This window comes from Molossus molossus, unplaced genomic scaffold (genome assembly GCF_014108415.1).
Source record: "Molossus molossus isolate mMolMol1 unplaced genomic scaffold, mMolMol1.p scaffold_m16_p_3, whole genome shotgun sequence".
NCBI classification, from domain to species: domain Eukaryota; kingdom Metazoa; phylum Chordata; class Mammalia; order Chiroptera; family Molossidae; genus Molossus; species Molossus molossus.
The window spans coordinates 101,928,655-101,944,634 of record NW_023425366.1 but is presented as its reverse complement, the minus strand read 5'-3'; the positions used below and the strand labels follow the sequence as shown (position 1 = coordinate 101,944,634).

Sequence of the window (15,980 nt, the reverse complement as noted above, 5' to 3'; positions counted from 1 at the left end):
TTCTTAGGCCCCATCCAGACTTACTGAATCAGAAACTCCTGGGAGTGGGGTTCAACAATCGGAGTGTTAAGAAGTCCTCTGGGCGATTCAGATGCACAGCCAGGCGGAGACCACCTCCCCTCAGACCTTGAACTCTATTCAATTACAGATGATTCCGATGCCCTCTCACCTTTGGGAACTTTACTGTTTGTCAAAAAAGATCTTTCACACCCACTATCTCATGTGTCCTGGCTCAAACCTGGAAACCACAGAGCCTCAGTTCTCATTGTTCCAGCCTTTAAATCTACCTCAAGGGCTTTTCCTGGAGCTACCGTTCCACCCAGCAGAAGAGCAGAGGGATAAAAAGAGGATGGAGAAATGCAGCTGAGAAATGGAAAAAAAGGTGGAAAGAGGTATTTGTTTGATTTTTGCCTGATGCTGCAGTCCCATCTCCTCCCCTATCATCTATCTATCTATCTTTCTACCTACTATCTATCTATCTATCTATCATCATCTACCTACCTACCTACCTACCTACCTATAATCTACCTATATCTGATAAAGGGGAGTGGAAAGGCAGAGAAAATAAGGGGGTTTGAGTAAATTTTTTAACCTCTAGGAGCGTCAGATTCTTCAAATGTCAAAGAAGTGTGTGTGTGTGTGTGTGTGTGTGCACACGCACACACACCTATGTGGTTGCATGAAACACTATTATGTCACACAAATAATATAAGGCTCTAAGGTGAGCACACCTGTTATAACAGTTTCTGACCCATGTAGAAGGTGGTCTGTAATTACAGCTAAAAGGATTCTGGAAGAGAAGAAGTGGAGGGAAAGGAGGGGGAGGGGGAGTGTGAGGAGTGGGCTGAGCGGGAGGAAGAAGGAACAGAGGAAAGGGGAGACTGCAGGAAAGTCCGTCAGCGTTCACATCCGAGGGGGACTAATTTGAAATACAGGACGAGTGGGTGGGGCCGAGGTGGGTGGGGCCGAGGTGGGTGGGGCCGAGGTGGCCGGGGTGGGGCTGAGGTGGCCGGGGCAGTGAGGTGGCTGAGGAGCCTGCGAGGGGCTGTTGAAGGTGGGAGAGCCCTGTGGCATTATGATCAAGTGTCTCAGAAATAAGAGGAAAACACACTTTTTATGGCAGTAATGAAAGATCCTAAATGAATGTTCCTTCAAATAAATTGTGTGTTTATGTTTCAGAAATGGAGATGTGCCAAGACTGCCCGGGGACCTCCTCCCACCACTCCCCCACCCACTCCTGACCAGGTTGTGAAAATATATACCTGCTTCTCTCTCCAAGTCATTCTACCCACTAATTGTCTGTGAAGATTAAAATCATGAACTGAAACTCCAAAGCTTTTTACGGGCATTAGGGGAGTATTAAATAGGAAGATTGGAAGCAAAATTACAATTCCCCCAATAGATTTGGGGGAATTGATAAAAATCTGCTTTTAATTAAAAATATACAGCAACAAGGCCTCCTATGCACAAACAAGAACGTCTTTGGGGCTTAATCCCATGTGAAAATGTCTACGACGTCTGCTGGGATCTCGATCTCGGCCTCTGCTGCCTGGTCTGTGGGCCTCTGGGAGGAGTGATTGATGGGCTGGCTGGGCTTTCAGCTGAGAGGCCTTGCTAAGAGATACACAAAAACAGAGGCTGTAATGCAGCTCATAAGATGAAGTAATGGGCTTGTCTCTGTCTAGGTCAGGAATTCTGCCAAACACTGTGTTTTAAATAAAATGAGGCTTTTGTGGTTCTTGGCATGGGCCTGCCAGTGCAGGCTAACCTTGGCATCTGTATACTGGGCTTTCTCTAGAATGTGGCTGAGGGTTCATGTGGGCCTGGAGGCTACTGAAGGGCAAGGATACTGGGCTTGGAGACCCTCCCCACCAAGACTGTTCATCTCTCAGAAAAGGCATCACTCACTTGCTTAAGCTCAAAACCGAGGAATTATCCTTGATTCCTCCTCTGACACCTTTCTGTGTGAAGTCCCCAGCAGGAAAGGCATAAGCTCAGTGCCTAACACAGGGCCTGGGAAACCAGATGGCCTGACTTTGAATTCTGGTTTCCACCACCTGCTACTTTTGTGGGCTTGGCAAGGTAATTTACCTCCCTGTGCCTTAGTTTCCTCAGCTGTAAAATGGGACTAATGGTACCTACTTACGCAAATTTTTGAGAATTTAATTGATGTAAATAAAGTAGTTGAAACAGTACTGATACTACACATGTAAGTCTTGGTGTACACATATATATTACTATGCATATAATAGCTAGCTATTGTTATTATTTTTCTCATCAACTTAAACTTGCTCTTAAAAAACCCCAGACTTCTCCCATGTCGCCCAAGGTCATGCATAATGCTGGCCTCTCTCTGTTCCTCAAACTTGTCAAGTTCTCTTTGTCTTTAAGCCTTCATGCTTTTTAAAAAAATGTTTTATTTTTTGCACCACAAGACACCCTTTTATTTAATCACAGTAGTCAATCTTACTACTACATTGTATTCTATTTTTTTCTTTATTCTTCAGATTCTCCAGGCTTATGGATATCATCAATCTTCAAAATCATTTTAACTATTTGTGTTGCAAGAGAAATCTGTTACGTTTTGCCAGTCAAGGTTTCTATGACATATTGCTTCATATCAATTGTGATATGAAGCAGTGTGCAAACAGTCAATCCTAAGAACAGAGTTTGTCTTCTTCACTTGTCTGGTTCTGACTTCAATCATCGTCAGGATGGGATTCATGCCACTATTCTCAGAAAGGGCCATGGGGATGACCTCCAGGCCACTGGCGAACACCTGCCTGGCTACTGTTCCAAGGTCGGGCCCTTATCTGCCGCTTGGCTAACTGCTGGAGCACAAGGGATTTCAGCAGCGCCTCGGCCATGCACCATACCATTAACACAGATGAGGTTCCGGGTGATGCCCAAAGCATCGTGAGGGGATCGCTTTGCTTCCTCGATGATCATATTATATCCTCCTCTGATGAAAATGGTTACAGTTCTAGAGTTCTTACATTGCTTGATGACCAGCGTCTGTCCTTTAGTTGTCCCAGATGCGATCTCTTTTACAAGCCCAGCAAAACCCAGTTTCTCACTTGTGGGTGAAAAGCATGGGATGATCTCCCCTTTTGTTGCATTGGCTATCGACTGAATTTCAGGTCCTCCCACTCAATGAACCACAGGCAAATTGTACTGAAGAAGTACAGGATTTGCCCATTGTCAAAGCTCCACTGACAAATAGCTAGGTCAGTGCCGTTTCTTTAATTTGCTGAATCACCCCTTCAGACTTCTCCTTTTTGTATTTCTGAAGGGCTTTAAGGTCTTCCACGAAGTCACACCCAGCTTATGCTTCGTCTTTGGTTTCAGTGGTTCAACTGGACATGTGAGAATTGTAATCTTAGCATCGTCTACTGATCTTGGCATTTGTGGATAACTGAAATCCTTGTCCACAATCATGTCCTTAATGGATTTCGTGTCCTTTAACCTCCTGCCCACTTTGCCTTCTACTTTGATGAGCTCACAGTCAGCACTGCACTGCATATTGGCCACAGTGAGGGCCGCATTCATGGCAATCTCGGCCATTTGTTGGGGACAGACATTAACCACTATGGGGCCCAGCATGGTTTTTGCAGTCTGAATCAGGCTCATTGTCCTTTATGTCAGCAAGGGCGTTATCTTGTCCAGGTGCTCGATAGCAACGCGGGTGGCCTGCTCATGGCCCTCGGTTATCCTGATCTGGGGAAAGCTGCCGTCCAGCAACCACTCGGCTTCTTCCAGCAAGGCGCCAGGCAGGACAACCACTCCCGTGGCTTCATCTCCAGTGTCATCATGCTGTGATTTGGACAGTGCAGCCATGAGCTTGGCAATCTGATAGTCAATATCCATCATGCTCAGAAGTGTGGCGCCATCATTATGGTCACATCACCATCCTCATCGACTACCATTGGGTTCAAGTGATGTTCTCATTGTATTTGCTACAGCCTTTGCTGCCATTATATGAGACCTGAGGACCACAAGTCCCATAAAACGAGACTTTCAGTCTTGATCCTTGGTGATGAGGAAAAGGCACCCATCTTCATCAAAGGTGAGAATCCCTGTGGACGCCATGGCACAGCATCAGGAGTTACTTTCCCACAACCAGCAGACACCACCCAGCCTTTCTGCTTTTATTTCCTTGGTTTGGAATGCTCCATCCTCACTTCTTCTGATGGCTATGTTGCTCTTTTTTTTCGGGTGTCTCTTTAAGTATCACTTCCTGAGAGAGACCTTCCATTAGCAGGTTGTTATTCAGCCCCCACACTCCACATGGGGTCAAGGTGCATCTTGCCTCATAACTGGTCCCACTCATCCCTTCCTAGGTTTATCTAGGAAATTCCCATCTGAGTAAACCTCCAGGTTGGAAAGGAAGTGAGGTCCCCAGAGAGGGTGTGGCTGGTTGGCCTCCTCTTCCTTTAGGATCACGTGGCAGCCAGGGAGGAGCATGGACTGGACAGAACATCCTTCCAGGGAAGGTTTGCTGAAGCATGAGGGCAAAGTGAAGCATGAGACTTTCCTAAACCTGAGCAGAAGGTCTGGGCTGGCTCCCTGTCCCTCTTACAGGTCCCTTAGTTGACAGATTCTCTGTGGAAGATCTCTCTGCTATGTGGGAGAAGGGCATTTATGTAGATCCAACAGCCAGTGCAAAGTCCCTGAGGCAGGAGTGTGCTTGGTATGCTTGAAGTCTAGCAAGGAGGCCATGTGTCTAGAGAGGAGGGAACAAGAGGTAGAGTGGTGGGAGGGTAGACCACAAAGATAAAGGGGACCAAACCACATCACAAGAACTTTGGCTTCTACTCCCAGTGACATGGGGAGCCATTGGAGGGTTTTGAGCAGAAAAGTGATGTACTGAGACCTAGGTTTTTAAAGGCTAACTTTGGTTGCTGTGTTCAGAACATCTGATCAGGTAATTAAGAGATAGCTCTTTATAATATGTGCAATCTGATAATGGCAATAAGACTAGTACACACATAACAATAGTACCAGATAGAAGGTGGCAAATACAATGCAAGACACTCAGATCCTCTGAGGGCTCTAAATCCTAAAGAGGAGAGAGATTGATCTTAGCTGGGGTGAGGAGAAGGTGCCAACATAGTAGGTATTACAGAGCATGGGCCTTGAACACAGGTGGGATTTGAACAAGGAGATCTGGTGGTTAGATTGGCATTGTGGGTCTGGGTATGTGGAACAGAGTGAAGTCAGTAGTCCAGTAGCTATCACCTAGGCCAGTAGGTATCATGTGGAGGACATGCCCATCACCAAGGAACCGGTTCATGCCCAGAGACTCCATCCACCTTGCTCACCTACTGTGTGCTCAGCACATAGGAGAAACTCGATAAATATTTCTGAACTGAGAATATCCAGAGGACTTGGCTACTGATTGGATGTGGGAGGGGGATGTGGGATGTGGGAGAGAGAGAAAGGAGAGAGAAGTAAGGATGAGCCCATCGATTATAATAAAGACTCAACTAATGAGTGATACTCAGGGGACACAGGAACTAAGGGAAAGACACAAACAAAACAAACAAAATACAACAAAGCAAAAAAACCAGAAAACAAAGAGCAACTCCAGGACTAACCAACCACCCACAGGCCAAGACCTGGGTTCTGACCCCCGGGGCTTCCAGACCTGTGGAGCTTGGAGAGTTGAGTGTTTTGTAGTAGTGAAGAACCCCACCCTGGAGCCAGATTTCTAAGGTTTATCTCCTGGTTCTACCCCCTGTTAGTTGTATGATCTTGGACAGATGACTTCGCCTCTGTTTGTCAGTCTCCTGGGGTGACTGTGAGATTAAACAAAAGGATGCAGTCATGTGCCTCTTAGTGTCAGGGGTACGTCCTGAGAAATGCGTTGTCGTGTGAACGTCACACAGTGCACTTCCACAAACCTGGGTGGTGTAGCCTGCTACACACCCACACTGTATGGAATCACCAATGGCTCCTAGGCTACAAGCCTGTACAGTATGTTTCTGTACAAAACAACACGAGCTTAAATCAAACACAAGAGAAAATGATGCATCAAGGGAGGCAGTAAACACAAGACCTACGAGGCTGCTGCCGGTGTAACACGGCGTACTGCTCTACAGCAAACTCTTTTGTGTAAGTAGAAAGCATACACTCGAAAATCATGGTGAAAGCATGGTATTGTAAATACAAGAACCGGTAACCTAGGGGTTCGCTGTCATCATCCCGTACTGTGTACTGTTCGCAGTGACATGTGCTATGCTTTCACGCGGCCGGCAGCGCAGTGGTGTTTACGCCAGCATCTCCACGAACGTGAGGCATGCGTTGCACTCTGACGTTACAATGGCTACAAGGTCACTAAGCAACAGGAATTTTCAGCTCCATTACAATCGTATGGGGCCACCGTGGTAAATGTGGTCCATCATCAACTGAAACGTCATTGAGGAGCGTGACCTGCAGTGCCTAGTACATAAATAATGTCAGATTCATTTAGCTGTTACTTTTTTTTTTTTATCCTCACCCGAGGACATTTTTCCATTTTTTGTTCAGGTAGAGTGGGAGGGAGAGAGAGGAACAGAGAGAGAGAGAAATATCGATGTGAAGGGACACATCGAGTGGTTGCCACCCGCACAACCGATCAGGACCGGGGACAAACTGCAACCGAGGTACGTGCCCTTAGCGGGAACCGAACCAGGGTCTCTCAGGACCGCAGGCCGACGCTCTAACTGCTGAGCCAAACCGGCCAGGGCTGTTACTTTTATTATTAGAAAAAACAAAAAAGGGATCCCCAGTTCAAGGAGGAGAACAAAGAGGCAGCTGCGTGGGGACCGGGTGGGGCTGTGGGCACCATGGGCTGTGGTGACAGGTTGCACCCACTGGCTTTGTCTGCCTTTAACCTCGGTCCCAGGATAGAGTGATGGGGCCAGGAAATCTGTGGGGCTGAGAGGGAGGAGCCAGCTTTTTGGGGTGACAAGGGAGAGAAGAGGAGAGAGAGTAAGTGACTGTTAGTGAGGAGAAACAGCTAGACTTTGAGCTCTGAGGATACCAAGGAAAGAAACACACCATTTCCGCAGTGAGGGTCCTTGAAGGCAGCAGGACAAACCTGCCCGGGCAGGGCAGCAGCTGCATTTGCCGGTGCCCGAAGGTTGCTTGGTGGAAAGCACGGAGAACTGCGACTCCACCCAGAGCCCGAGCAGATGGGTTCAATAAGCCCATGGTTATTTACTTCAATGCAGAGACTGCGCGTGTGTATTTCTGGCTCCTGGGGTCTGGAAGGGAAAAGGAATGATTGAAATGAGAAATGTGCTGAAAGGAAAAAATGGACAATCTAACAAGAAATTATGTTTAGCATAATCCCTTTCATCCCAGGGCCTCTGTGGGCTCGATGAGGACTTATAGGCCCTCTGAGGACTTATAGCAGCTGGGACCCTCCGGGAGGGCCCTGGGAATCACTTTCTTGCGGTCAGGGGACAGAGGGCTGGGTGGGAAGGGAGGCGCGGAGGGATACCTACTGAAATGTGTGCTGGGATTGAACCCCGCCCGGTCCCCCTACCTGTGTGACATGGGCAAGACCAGAACTGATCTGTGTTTCAGTTCCAACATCTGCCACCCCAGCCAGGACCAATATCGGGGCATTATCAGCATACTTGCTGTTAGAGTTGGGGAAGTCCCACTTGGTTCCTTGGTGGAGGGGTCTGCTCTGCATCCTTGACATCATGGCCATAGCAGCATCTTCAAGGGAAGAGGGCATAGCACTCACAGACCGACCTTGTGACGCTTTGTGTTGGGCGCTCTCTGGGGGTTGGGAATAGGCAAATGCTGCCCGATACTGGTCCTGGCTGGGGTGGCAGTGGGGACCCAGTGCCTTAGGAGCAGCACACTGAGCCTACTCAAGCCCCCAGAAGCAGAACTGGGTTCTGCTGGTTTAAGGAGGGTGTGGAGGCTCGTCAGGCACACGGGGTGCTCTGGTTATTGCTGTGGCTTTAGAAACCTCGGTACACTTCTAGCTAATGCCTGGCTGCGTGTTGAGGGGAAATGCCCTCATTCTCTCCAGGCAAAGGAGCCTGGCAACTGACTGCCTTCCCCACATGAGCCGGGCACTTTGGCTGCTTGGCTGTGGCCCGGGGCTGTGTCAGAACCAGGGGGAATGCTCAGGGGAGTGGCCGTTGGGGAGGAGGCCTGGCTGAGGCTTCATAAATCTCTTAAATCCTTCTTTTCTCAGGGGAGAAGAAAAACATTAAAAGAGTGTGTAGGGTTTTCTAGGTCTGTAAATGCCCTGGCCAGGGCTCTCAAGGGTTCCTTATGAATCAGGTCTCCCCAGACTTGTGCCAAGCACATGGCTCTTGAGATAAGACCTGGCAGCACCTCAAACTGGGCATTTTAAGAGCTCTTGGATGCTGCAAATGCTTCACCAGAGCCTTACCATGGGCCAGCTGCCCCCTTCGCGATACCGTCCTCAGATCCTGGGCGCTGGGAAGCAGGACCCTGCTGTCATGCCACCTCATGTCACTTGGAACCACTAATGAGCTGGGGATCATTACGCCAAGGTCTGGCCTTTGCCTCATTTCTCCTCACAATCCCCGGTGGCTTTTATTTGTCAGTTTCTGCTGGGTAAGGATGGGGCTCACCCGCGCAGCTCCAGCTGCACCGTCCGTGGTGAGCCGGCCGGCGCGCAAGCACGCTCCGTTAAGAAAGCTCTGTTGCGTGCATGCACCTGTCTTTTCCAGGTGACAGGGGCTTGAGGGGTACCAATAAGGCATGCTCTCTAACTCAGTCCCGAATCCCCAGCAGTGCCCAGCATGTGACAGGTGCTAATGACCATTGGCTGAATAAGTGCACAAAAATGTGGCTCTTCAGCAGAACAGACCACATTGGAGAGGGATGCAGAGGAGACCACGGAGTGACAGGAGGTGGGATGAGTGGACGCAACTGCAGGACTGGGCCCACGGGGTATGGGGACAGGAAAAGAAGAGCCTGCTGTTCAAATGACAGAGCCCAGTGGACAAGAGTAAACTCTGGCTCTATCCAGCTGCCTTTAGTTTCCAAAAAAAATCTCCAAATGCAGGACTATGGGCTGCAGGAGGAACCTCTGGAGAATGACATTAGTTGAAGTTGGGTGAGTGGCAGGGCTTTGCTTCTAAATGATGTATCCCGCCTGGCAGGAGTCTAGGCAGCACCGAGGCTTCAGGGCAGGGTCCTCACCTCAGAAATAGGGGTCTGGCGAGAGTTTGGCAAGGAGAGTGGACCCCAGCCAGGGTGGTCAGAGTTCAAGGAGAGGTCTTATTATGGATGGAATGCGTGTGTCTTCCTCAATTCACACGTTGAAACCCCAACCCCAGTGTGATGCTATTTGGAAGTAGGACGTTTGGGAGGTAAGACGGGGATTAGAAGAGGTCATGAGGGTAGGGCTCTATGGTGGGATTAATGCCTTTTAAGAAGAGGAAGAGACAAAAGCTTTGTCTCTCTCTCTGCCTTGTGAGGACACAGGAGAAGATGTCTTTCTGCGAATAAGAAACCATATCCTCACCAGACACCGGATCTGCTAGCCCCCTGATCTTGGACTTGTCAGCCTCCAGAACTGTGAGAAGCACATATCTGTTACCGAGGCCACGCAGCCTCTGGCATCTGTTATAGCAGCTTGAACTAAGACCGCTCTGGCCCTAATGCTTTGTTGATCAGCAAGTCAGCAATGAGAACCAGTCCTGTGGATGGCACAGGACAGCAGGACCAGGGAAAACGCACACAGCTGCCCTGGGCCAGCTGCAGACCTCACACCTCTGATGTGCACTTGTGCCTAATGTGCTCCTGAAGGGTTTACAGCCGCCCAGCTCTCTCATTCCTGCGCTCATGTCAGTGTGCAAGTTCCCCCAACGGAGCTGGGCTTCCCCACGCTCCTCAGGACGGTGTATCTACATCTTCCAGAGTCTCTTTGCTCTGCTGCTCCATCCGAACCCCAGTCCTCGTTTACCTGATGTAAGAGACACAGATGGTATATTGCCCATATCGCCTTGGCCCTCAGCATTTCTGGGCACTCCGGCCCCAACTACAAGCACCCAGCTGGGCATCTGAGAGTTATCTCATGACATTCCAGGCTTCTGTGATGTGCTTTCCCAGTATCACTTCCACCCACATATTCCAGAAATACCAGACTTATTTCCATTCTCTTAAAGTTCTCATCACTTTCCTTCTGGCTAGCGTAGTTTCCTCCATGTTAGTGACTGCCAGGGACCTGTGAATCCTCCACAGCTGAGCTCAGCCATCTCCTCCCTGTGTTAGTCTCTTACCGCTCACTTCTCTGCCTAAATCATGCTTTGTTTACAGGTCATCGAGCAAACACTCATTCAATCAACTTTTGCACGTGCTGGGTGCTGGGGTTATGTGCGTATTGTCTGTTTTGTTTTTTTCTTGGACGGTGAAATTGTGAGCTCCACAAATAAGTGGAACGCTCTTTCCAGGGTGTACCAGGGTGTAGGATGTGTGGTCGATGTTCAGTAAACCTTTGTACTTCAAATGGAACTAAAGAGATTGGCTTCTGAGCAAGGAGAGAGTCACCTGGTGCCTCATATGAATAACCAGATTCTGTTGATGTGGAATACAGTATAAAATGCACTTACCACTAAAACACTACTGCACGTAATTTAATCTCTCTTGGATGATTCAAAAGCTCTCCAGAATCTTGTAGGGCTGCCTGATCATCGATGCAGGCATCAGTTCTCACTGGGTGGTCCTGCCAGTCAGAGCTCAGATTGATAGTGTTCTGAAGAAATCAGAACTCTTTTTTAAACCAACAATTTGCTGAAGTGTTTTTAGAGTGCATATTATAATCAAATCTTGATTTTAAAAAAAATTATTTTTGGACAGAGCAGGTTAATTCTGGTGAGTTGTTGGGTGGATGAGGGTGTGATGACTAGGGATTATCTGGGAGATGAGTTCACATGTTCCAGGCCTTGCTCATGGCAGGGCGCTGAGATTTCTGCACCGAAAAACAGCCACCACATCTTGTAACAATTGCTCCAGGGTCACTAAGATTGTGAGCCAGCACAGGGCAGGGACGTAACAGTTCCTTCTCTGTGCAAGCAACACTGTGCACAGTGAGGTCCTCGGATCTGACTGGACGATGGAGGGGTCTCTGCCATCTGAGTTGGGAACTGTTCTCTCTCATTAGTCCAGAACTGGCCAGCTGGATACAGCATGACTGAGCTGAGGGCCTAGGTACTTTAGTAAATCAGCAAACATGACTGTAATCTCCATGATCTAAAATAATACACTGGACCTGTTTTGGTTTCAGCTCCTATGTGTGAACGGCTTGGAAGTCATCACTCCATCCTTAACAACAACATAAGTGGAACGAAATGAAAATGAATGACTTTTCTCAGACTCCCCTCCCCCACTTAGAATGTATATTGCCAGGCAAACTGCCACCTTCAAATCTGGAGAGACAGGCAAATCCAGAGAGCCACAGCCCAGGTGTGTTTATCTGAGCCTGCAGCCACCGGAGCCATACCTTGGTGGAACGGTTCATGGCTGAGTGCGGATTTGCCTGAGAGACTCCTGCATTAGGTGATTACAGCATATACAAAAGCGAAATGAATGATAGCAATGTCACCATGGGAGAGAGAAATCAGGACCACTCTGTTATAGGGTGTCTGTGTACATGTGATATGCTATAAGTCATTGGAAGGTACACTTAGATTAGTTAAAACTGTATATTGGAAACTCGAGAGCAACGACTACAAATCTTAAAAAAGATGTATAATTGATATGCTGGGAGATGAGATAAGATGGAATCATACAAAATGCTCAATTAAATCCACGGAAGGATCAAAGAGGGGGGAACCCCCAAAGAACAAATGCAGCAAACAGTAAAACAGTTACAAACATGGTAGAAAGTGATCCAATGATATCAATAATCACTCTAAATGTGAATGGTCTACCTTAATTACATCTGCAAAGAACCTTCCAAAAAGAAGTTCTGGGAGTTGGTCATAGACGTATCTCTTTTGGGGGCCACTATTCAGCACAGCAGAATAGGGTTAGACCAAATGAACTCAGTTCTCAAAGTCTCTGACACATGAATGACAAAGGGCAACTATCTTTACTGTATTGAGAATGAACCAAAGTAGGTAAGATAAATATCAACACCTCAAGAGGTAAGTGGACAAATCATGCACACAACTTGAAGACGGTCCAGTCAGTAAGCAGGCATGCATGAAAGTTCTAGATGCAAACTAAGATGATTCTTAGATTTTTGAGTCTAAAAAGACACTAAACCCCAGTGCTGGCAGGAATGTGATGAAACTGAGACGCACATGTGGACCCACCATTTATTTCCATGGACTGGCTCACAGTAGGCAGTTATTATATTGAATTGCTGATGGGCGCCTTGATTGGCAAAACTTTTTGGAGAAATATAGGGCAACGTATCCCAAGAATCTTAAACACAAAGGTATCCATTGCTAACACTAGACAGAAGAAAGCTGGAGAAGCCATGTTAATTTCAGACGAAAGCAGACTTCAGAACGAGAAAGACTGTCAGGGATAAAGAGGGACACTGCACGCAAAGGTGTATGTACCTAATAGCCTATCAGAACACGTGAGGCAAAAACTGCTACATCTACAAGGAGAGGCGGACAAACCCTCAGCTACAGCTGGAGACTTCAGCATCTCTCTTTCAGTAACTGGTAGATCAAGTGGGCAGAAAATCAGTAAGGATGTATTTGACCTAAAATAACCTGCTGGGCTGCATGGAAAACATCCTTTTCTATTTCCTTAACCTTTTTGATACGTGTGAAGAGAGAGCCATAGGGTAAATCTAGCAACACTGTTGGAATTTAATTTGGTTAACAAAAACATACCACTGGTTCTATTAGAGCAAATGATTATCCCCCCTTTGGTTTAGAAGATAGAAAATAATGGTATTTATATGACTTTTCATTTGTATAATCACCACTTCATTTTAAATTACTCTAAGGCTGGGTCTGGAGGTGGGTGAAACGGGGGAGGGGGTCAAAAGGTACAAACTTCCAGTTAATAAAATAAATAAGCCCTGGGGATGCAATGTACGGCATGATGACAGGTGTTAACGAGACTTAAATGTGGTGATCATTACACAATATACAAATATTGAATCATTATGCTGTACACTGGAAGCTAATGTAATATGTCTATTACACCTCAATAATAAAAAACAAACAAACAAACCCACTACTTTCATGTGCCTTAGTTCATTTGACCCTGATAACCGGTATCTGTAAAATGGGTATGAAAATACGCACCAGGCAGGCAGGGCAGGTGTTTTCACTTCCTTTGGTCACATCGTTCAAGATTCAATGAAGTGACTTGGCTGCAATTACCCAGCCAGGAAGTGACAGATCTGGGTAGGAAACCCAGTCCTTTCCGGTCTTATCTCATGAGTCCTTCCACTCCACCAGGTTTCCTCTCGAAATAACTGGGTTTGAGAGAAGTTTCTTTGCATACTGCTATTTTGGACTTTGAAGACACAGCATTAAGGGTGACACCCCCCACCAACACACTCCAACATCTGTGCCATATTCCCTTCCAAAGTTGTTCTTTGGAAAAGAGCAGCTAGTGTTTATGAAGTCATCGTGGATTTGATGGGATGCTGTCAGGCCCTCAAGCGCCGCCCTCCCTGGCTCTCTCTCCTTGGCTGAACCACGCCCTCTACCCCCTCCTCCTACAGACCACTGTATTTGAGGCTCCCGTTGCTTCAGGAACCGAGTCAGAAGAACAAAAGGCTTCAAATGCCTGACTTTTCAGATGTAACCCTGGTGTAAGTCAGAGAGATGTTGGAGAACACGTATTGTATCAGTATTTCTTTTTTATCTGTTCAAGGTGAGATTTTGAAAGAGGGGAGTCTCACTGGGGTGGGGGAGAAGATGGTTTGCAAGGCAGCAAGGGGGTGCCAGCGCTAAACCCTGCCTCTCCACACCCTCCTTGTGCCCCATTGCCAAAGGAAGGTGGGTGACAGAACTTGCTGCTGGTACGAGCACCTGAGCAGGAGTAGCTGCAGGAGCCTCGGCCGGGACATAAGAGATCATGCTCCAGGGGCCCTGAGCCAGCAAGGCGAGAACAGCCGCAGCATCAGGGCCCCTCAGTCAGGGTGGCAGGTGACAGGGAGGGCTGTGGTGGATCTGAAGGCTCGCGTCAAAGGGGACACGGCCTTGCAGAGAGCATGGGGCTCTGTGGCAGAAACTGACGGCCGGCTGACCCAGTAGACATCGCCATGCCCACTTCCCCGGCACCATCCACTACAGGGGCCCCGAGTGTTAATGGTGTTTCCTCAGCTTTCACTGCCGCTGGGAGTGGCCCTGAGGTCTCCGCTAACCTCCAGACTTGATGTTTCGTGAAGAAAAGAAAATGCCTTGGCGGGTTCTCAAACCTGAGCATGCACAAGCATCGCCTGGCAGGCTTGTCCGAGCAGCCGGTTCTGCTTGGTCAGTCTGGGGTGGGGCTGGAGGATCTGAATTTCTAACCAGTACACAGGGACGCGGATGCTGCTGCTTTGGGGATGGGACCAGGACTGAATTCACTGTAAGTCAGGACAACAATTACTTGCAGTGGAACATGATCCCGATACTGGGTCATGTCTGAGAGAAACACTGGGACTTTGTATACAAGTTAAGTTCAGTTTAAAAATACAAAGTTAGAATTTCTTGTAGTCTTCTGAGTAAATGGCTTATGAATCCATAGTTACGTATTCAAAAGGGTCTCCTTACTTTTGGGGAGGGAAAAATGGAAAGTCCACAGGGAGGTATTAAATGAGTAATGTTCAACTTAATATACTGTTCATAATTTTTGAATGAGTAAAAATTGACCATAATTGGCAGCCTGAAGGGGGAGAGTTTAAAAATTCATTAAAGCATACCCAGGTCAAATTCACAAAAAGGTTTGCAATCGAATGCCTTCATCACTGGGATCTCAAAGTCCCATGTCTGTGGTCTCCCTGTTTCAAACTGATGCAACAGAATGCTGGATTTATGTACATTCTTACAATGGGATCTGACCAAATTACAGGACTCAGTGTATGCAAACACCCTTTCCTGATTGAAAAACAAGCCCCAGTGAAACCTAAGGACGTGTCAAGTGAATGTTACCCATTTACTCTTAGGACTTAGGTGTGTGCCAAGCACTAGTTGTAGCTTGGGGTGTGCTGGGAAAAGTGCAAAGGTGAATGCGCCATCCCCCCAAACGGATTCTTAGTCCCAGGAGCAGAGAAATAAAGACAAATGCTCCAATGTCTTTATGATTAGGTAGGATATGGCAAGTGTATTAAAAGTTATTTATAAAAAAGGTAGAGGACTCCTGGGAGGCCCCTTGATAAAAAGGAAAGGCTAATGTTTGAGGGTTCTCTAATGATGGGTGGGGTTTTTGATAGTGACAATAAGACATGTTGGCATTAAAAAGGCTCTAACGTGCATTTAGCCCAACCACTCACCTAAGGTTTTCAATTTCTTCCCAGCCTCTGTCCAGATAGTCATCTCAGCTGGGCATCTCTTCTACTCATTCATTTGCCCGTTCATCTCCTATTTGACTCAACTCCTACGTGTGTGGGATACTGTGCTCGGTGCTGAGGAGGTGATGAGATGGTGGGCATACCCGATGCAGTCCCTGCTCTCCTGCTGCTCACCGTCTGGTAGGGGAGACAACAAGGGAACAAATGGACAGTTCTGAGGTGGCCAAGACAAGGGGTCTTCTGGTGCCAGGAGAGCTTGGAATAAGGGCAGTGATCTGCTGTTTGAAGAGGCTGAGCCTGGATGCATCAAGAACGAAAGGATGTGAAGTGGGCACTAGGTAAAAAAGGGAGAGAAAAGCGTTCTAGGTGGAGGGCAATGATGGAAACGGACTTGAGGTAGGAGATTCTGGTCAGAGGTTCTGTAGCGGGCAAGAAGGCGTAAAGAGAGAGGTAAGAGAAAAGAGATGGGGAGACCAGCAGAGACTTAGAGTCTGCACAGTTGTGCTCTGGTATCCTAAGGACACCAGGA

The 15,980-nt window shown here is 47.6% G+C and overlaps 1 pseudogene; it reads right to left on the bottom strand.

Moving 5' to 3' along the window:
* Positions 1-2,496: 2,496 nt before the first annotated feature.
* Positions 2,497-4,089, bottom strand: LOC118642626 (annotated as a pseudogene).
* Positions 4,090-15,980: the final 11,891 nt, after the last annotated feature.